The sequence below is a fragment of the Coffea eugenioides genome, chromosome 8 (genome assembly GCF_003713205.1).
Source record: "Coffea eugenioides isolate CCC68of chromosome 8, Ceug_1.0, whole genome shotgun sequence".
Taxonomy (NCBI): domain Eukaryota; kingdom Viridiplantae; phylum Streptophyta; class Magnoliopsida; order Gentianales; family Rubiaceae; genus Coffea; species Coffea eugenioides.
In genome coordinates this window covers 6,436,101-6,442,989 of record NC_040042.1, presented here as the reverse complement: position 1 = coordinate 6,442,989, position 6,889 = coordinate 6,436,101, and the positions used below count along the sequence as shown (strand labels likewise).

At 30.7% G+C, this 6,889-nt stretch overlaps 1 protein-coding gene across 1 annotated transcript in view; it reads left to right on the top strand.

Annotated features, from left to right (window-relative positions):
- Positions 1–3,654: 3,654 nt before the first annotated feature.
- LOC113779238 (putative disease resistance protein RGA1) overlaps positions 3,655–6,889 on the top strand; it is a 29,944-nt gene continuing 26,709 nt past the window's right edge. The window contains exon 1 of the mRNA XM_027324769.1: positions 3,655–3,724. The gene's annotated coding sequence lies outside the window, so the exon portion shown is untranslated. The remainder of the gene's footprint in view (positions 3,725–6,889) is intronic.

The window sequence follows — 6,889 nt, the reverse complement described above, 5'->3', positions numbered from 1 at the left end:
AGAAAGTACCCTCCTCTTTGTATAATAACAATGATAAAAAATTTAAAGTGACTCTTTTCATCTTTAGTATCAAGAAAAAAAGTTAAAGTATTAATCTCTTTCTTCGTGACAACCTTATTAATATTAAAACAAATAGAAAGATTGGGAGGGGGAGGGAGAGGGGGAGAGAGAGATAGAGAGCGAGAGAGAGAGCCCAATTTTTTTTAAAAAATACAAATAAAAAGAATTAAATACTTTTATTATTTTAAAATTATTTTACTTTACTGTCTACCACCAGATTTCAATTCTAATCCCAACAACTTTAAATTAATACGATAATGTTAGACTTGTCTTTATTATTTTCTTTGCAAAATCTAATTTTCTATCTCCTTCTTTCCTATCTCCTTTTCTTTTCTTAATATTAATAAGTGTGAAAAAAGAGATTTGAGAAAATCCTTTTATTTTTATATTTTTGGATCTCTTAAAGTGAAAAAAAAAAGAATAATCATTCCAACTTTTTTTATTTTTAATTATATATATATATATAAAGGTCAATATATTTAAAAAAAATTTACCGTATTAATTAGATTAACGATGAAGTAAAATGCCTAGAAAATAATGTTAGGAATTAAAGCGATTATATCACTACAATTTAGAGGAATAAAGTAATAATAACAATATAGTAATGCTATAGAATAAAAGGGTATTTTCGTTCAAAATTTCTTAACATGTTGAGTTGAATTATTTATGGGGTGAAGTGACTAAAAGATAACGTTAGGGGATAAACTGATAGTAGTATTATAGTTGAAAGGGGTAAACTGATAATAACCCAAAACAAAACACTTTAGTAGTTTCTCCTCCATTGGCTTAGACACGAGGAACTTTAAAAAAGTCTTTAAATACCAGGGGCAGAAATGGCAACATTGTCAAGTTAACATTTTTTTTTTAATCTTTCTGGTTGTGACCTAAGTTTCCTCAACGAAAGATCCAATTATAAGAGATAAGAGTTGAATTAGGGGAAGAGACAGAGATTGGACTTTGCAAAATAGCAGGATTAACTATTGAAGTTTTACAAATGAATCATTGGTCAAAAATGAACATTTTCAACTAACTTTCTACTTTTGGGATTCAGAATAGTTCTAAAGACCAGGAAATGCCAGGTTGTATACTTGATGCAATAGGATGCCTTCAAAGTTCAAAGTACACAACCGCAGACTTCATGAATGACTTATTCCAGTCTTCTAGTCAAAGACATATGGGTGGATCACTAGAAACAACAAACTAAGGATCTAGACTGAGATACGGGCGCTAGCAAAGGGAGATTTTTAGACCATGGTGCATCTTGAACCTGTTTGACTGACTCAAACCATGGCAGAAACTTAAAAAGAACTACGAAGCATGACCAACTTCTTTAATGGAAAGCAGGAGAAGTATCATCATTTGATACCTGACAATTGATGAAGCAATATAAGCCGATGGTGCTATCTGAGATTGGAGCCTCAAGCTATCACCATCCAAAAATCCCGTGTAGGCAAACGGGCCATCACAAGAGTACATTGCAATTGAAATGGAGGTAGACGATGAGTCTAGTGGATACGACTGCAGTAGGATAACAGTTAAGATCATGACAAAGAGGGGAGCAAAATTGCTTAAATTTTTGCTGTATAGATGAGTTTTCCCGGTTATCATGTAAAGCTTACAGCACCATCAATCCTGATATTTTAGGAGAAAGAGGATAGAAAATATTTCTACACTAGTAGACATGGACATGGACTTTTGAAGGTCGCATCCGGAGTTAGGACCCCAAGGTTTGAGGGCAACTGTTTTAGCGTACTAGAAAACTATATATAACTGGCACATTAGACGAACATGCCAATATTTTCAAAACCATAAAGAGTTTTACATACAATAATAATGTCAAAGCAATGATATGATTAGCGTTTTTTGGACTTGATAATCATAGTTCAAGAAATATGAATTCAAGTGCAGACTACTGAAGTTCATTTTTGTGTATAAACAATTTTAAAATTTTTCTTTTGCATTCAAATAATATTTGATTCTCATTTTGAATTTTAATGTTTAAAGTAGGCAATAAATGTGACTACATTATAAACTTTCGTTTTCCCGGCAGGAAAGAATTTTTCAAAGTTTTAGAGATACAATGATAGGATGAGTCTGGGCATAATGGTATTAGAGCAAATCTCGCATGCTCTTTGCATGGGATGACTTTTGGCCAACGAGTTATGGTTTCGACTATATAAGGAAATGTTGTCAACAAGTCTATGTGTGGGATGAGTTCGAGCCAACTGAGTTATAAGAATCTAAGTGCTGTGCGGGATTAATTATCGCATCCAATGGGAGTCACCTTTAAAGCCTGTCGCTTTGCAAGGCAGAAGGAAGTAGCATCCCACATTCCCACTTCGGTGGAAGGAAGTGAAAATGAATGGTGGATCCAATGGTTACTTTGTAATTTGAGTTAACCATTTTGTGACATTAGTGGCATAGTTTCCTTAAACAAAGACTGAAGATTGAGAAATTTATAAACTAAATATAAGGGCTAATAGATTTATTCAATGAATAGAGGAAAGAAAAATAATGAAAGAATAATGATGAGCTAGTGTCGCAGAATTAATTACTTTTTCTAAATCTAAATCCACTTCGCCAAAAAAAATTTTGCTGCAGCAACTGGATGAAGATATACAAAGACCAATATTAATCCTACAGCTTGAAATCTCAACTCACAATTCTAATGCATATGCGTCAGTTGTGCATGAGCATCATTAGCCGGTTAAAGGCTTTGCGGGTGATTGCTTGTGGTGAGGGATTTTTCATTTCTTTTATAAATATTTATGAATGTACAAATTTATTTTATCCTTTTACTTACATAAAGGACCTAACCGCCAAATATGACCGAAGGACTAGAAACATGAAATCAAGGCATGATGATTAAATAAATTTAGGAGGACAAAATCCAACTAATTAATGTCTTAGAACTCGCCCGTGAATCCAATTTCTCTAAAAAGGGAAAAAAATTCTCTGAAGAAGAATTTATTTTGTCGTGTAGGAAAGAATAGTAGAATCTCTTAAGCAAAACATGTTTCCTATAATGGTGGAAAGCTATGGAGAAGGAGAAGTTATATCATTTTGAAATTACGATGGTTAGATATTTCACGAGATTGGAAAGAATTACCTACCATGGAATAATTGTTGGAGGGGGTTTCGAATATTTTTTTTTATACCAAATGTCTTAATTTTTTCTCACACTTGGTCTGAAAAGGAAAGGAAAGAATCCAGTGTCATGTGGGCCAAAATTTGGACCTAATGATTTCAAGTTAAGATTGTAGGAGAATGTCACAAATCCTTTGCTTGTAACTTGTGAGATTTCTTCCTTCGAAAAAAAAAAAAAACTCGAGAGACTTCTAAGAGTTAGCTTGATTTTACGTAATGTTCAATCCTTGTGCACTACACAACCTGGAAAGTAAATGCAAGAACTTAGCTTTGCTTTCTTATCAATATAAGTACTGATTCCTAACCTATTATTAATACTTTCTCCTGTACACTGGACCACCAGCGTTGCAAAAGGTTTCGCCAATATAAATTAGCTTCTTTCTTTGGTTCAATTCATCGAAATATTTTCTTCTGCTTAAATTCAAAGTTTTCAGAACGTAGCTTTACAATATACAAGGAATTTCTACATATTTGTCGCATCCGTTGTCGCCTCGCAGGAGTATTCATTCCCTCTCAAGTAAGTGCTTTTAACTAGTTGATCAAATAATTACTCGGTTGCAGTATAGCTTCCACTGTTTTTTTTTTTATTATTGGAACATTTTTCCAGCTAATTCCCTCTTTTCTTGTTTTATTATGTATATATTTTGCACTTTGCTTATTGATCTTGACGGGTTTCAAATTCGTCTCTGGCTTTGTCTGATGGTTCAGTAGCCTGTAGTTAGGCTTAAGACATGTATTTCGAGCAACCCGTCCATTAACAAATTTTTTTTTTAAGTTGTTGCGTGCAAAAAGAAAGTTCCATATTCTTAATTTAGGTTTGCACTGATTTTGAAATTTCCGAGAAGAGAAAATCCATTTAACTGGTTGATCAAATAATTGTTTGGTTGCAGCATAGTTTCTCCTGTTTTATTTTTTTGGAACATTTCTTCAGCTTCTTTTTTTTTTTTTGGAACATTTCTTCAGCTAATTCCAGCTTTTCTTGTTTTATTATGCATATATTTTGCACTTTGCGCTTTGATCTTGACGGTGTCAAATTCATCTCTGGCTTTGTTTGATGGTTCAGTAGCCTGCAGTTAGGCATAAGACGTACTTCGAGCAACACTTCCATTAACAATTTTTTCAAAAAGAAAGTTCCATATTCTTAATTTAGGTCTGCACTAAGTTTGAAATTTCGGAGAAGAGAAAATCCATTTAAGTTGTTTGCTACATGATGTCGCCTTTGTCACCAAAAAGATGGTTTGTACATTAATTTTTGGATATGTCTCTAAAAAAGTAGGGAATGGCTTCAATAATTCCTCAACTTTTACCAGTGATTTTTCTATTTGATCTCTTAGGTTTTAAAATTGTCTATCAGGTTCCTTAACTTATAAATTTGGTTCCAAATTGTTCATATGATTCCTTCCAAGCCAAATCCAAGCGTAGTAACGTTCATTTGATTTCAGGTATATTTTCCTTCTCAAAGTTTGAAAATAAAGTATAACCATATTGAATAGTTTTTTGGTTAAGTATTTTATGGTTGACCAAGTTGAGTAACAAAAAAATAACACTATTCTTGTAAAAATTTACATAAGGTAAAAAAAAATTACTCTTTAGTACATCACAAGCTTAGCATTACCTTATGCTTATAAATTTTTCTACATTTGTTTTCTGTTATTAGTATGCCATCATCATTATTATTCTATTAAAGCCTAATAAACCTAAACCAGTAAATCTAAAAGTAACATCAATCTAACAAGAATAATGAAAACTTGTACAGAAATAAATAAAAAAAATTTTCTTTCATCAATTTAACATTTTTTTTAAGACAATACTATGGAAAAGATGATAAAATGTGAAAACAAAATATTGTAAAATGATTAAAGTAAACAAAAATTCCTATATCTTTCTTCATCTTCTTCTTAATTTGTTCACTTCTTTTTAAGGTACCCTTTTTTGCTACACCTGTCGTTGGAATCCAAATAAATCGATTAGCCCCATAATAGAATGATAATATTTATACCAATATACTACACAAATCAATAAAGGTAGTGAATAAAAATCAATAAAATTAGTGATTCCTTACCTACTACTATTACTTTCACCTGTATATTCGACCATAGCTGCAAAAGTTTTGCTAGAAATTATTATCTTTGTCGAAATCTTCATCTCTTCTACTTGTTAATTTGCTTCTTTCTTTTGTGGAAATTATCATTTTCATCCTAATATTCTCTTCTGCTTAAATTCAAAATTTTGAGTACATAGCTTTCCAACATACGGGGAGTTTCTGCATATTTATCAGAGCTATTGCAAGAGTATTTAAACTTTCTCGAGTAAGTTCTCATGCTCTTCTAACTTGTATATCAAATAAAATTTTGGTTGAAATATAGCTTCCACTATTTTGTTCTCCAAATATCTTCTGCTAATAATTTGTTTGTTGTCAAATAAATTTTTGGGCTGGAATTTTGCTTCCACTTTTTCTTGTATAGTTATGCATATAGTTTCCGCTTTGCTTTTTGATCTTGACAGATATTGAATCCGTCTCTGGCTTAGTTCTATGAGTTTATAGCTTCTAGTTATGCATAAAGTAATATTTTGGGTGGCATGTCCAACGAAAATATTTTTTAAGCTATTGAGTGTAAAAAGAAAGTTCCATATCCCTAATTTAGGTCTATATTGATTTTTAAATTTTGCCAAAATAAAAAGAAAAAACATTTAATTGGTTTGCTGCATGATGTTCCCTTTGTTGCCAAAAAATTACATGGGTTGCTTTTGGAAATGTCTCTAAAAAATTGGGTATCAAAGTTCAATAATCTTTCAACTTTCAGCAATAATTTTGTTGCATCTATCAAGTCCTTCAACTTATAAATTTGGTTTTAAATGGTCGCTCCAAATCAAATCCAAGTTTGGTAATATTCTTTTTGCTCTTAAGGTTTGATTTTTTATTTTGCTTATCATTGTCTAAAATCAACTATTTTAGACATTATAGGGATTTACTTTATTGTATGATACTTAATAGTTTAAGTACTTAATAACCGAATAATTTGACTAACAAAAAAAGTAATTCAAGTGTATTTAAATAGGAGATTATTTGAAATACTATTTGAAAAAATTTGCTATAGCACTATTTGAGATATGATACATGTGAAATATAAAAGTAGTTTAAAACGTAAAAAATTGATTGAAAATTGTATTTGTGATGCAAACAAAATATTATTTGAGATAATTTTGTTTTTCCAAAAACACACACAATATTTCTAACGATTTACATATACTAAAAAAATGAAAAATTACTCTTCAACACATGAGAAGTTAGCATCGCCTTATGTTACAAATTTTGCGAACTCATTTAGTCTTGTTACAATGTCATCATCATTATTATTCTGCTTAAATTCTAATAAACCTAAAAAAATAAAAAAGAAACATTAATCCAACAAGAATAAGAAAAGATTATATACAAAATAAATAATAGAGATTTATTTAACTATTTAATGTTTTTGTATAGTTGTTATTGTAGAAAAGAACATCATAAAGTTTAACAATGAAAAATTACAAAAAAGATACACGTAAATAAAAATTCCACTATCTTGTTTTGAATTTTTTTCTTCTTCTTCTTTGTGTGCTTCTTTTTTAAGTACCCTATTTTCGCTAAACATGTCATTGGAATCTAATATATCATTTAGCCCCAAATTAGAATGATAATGTG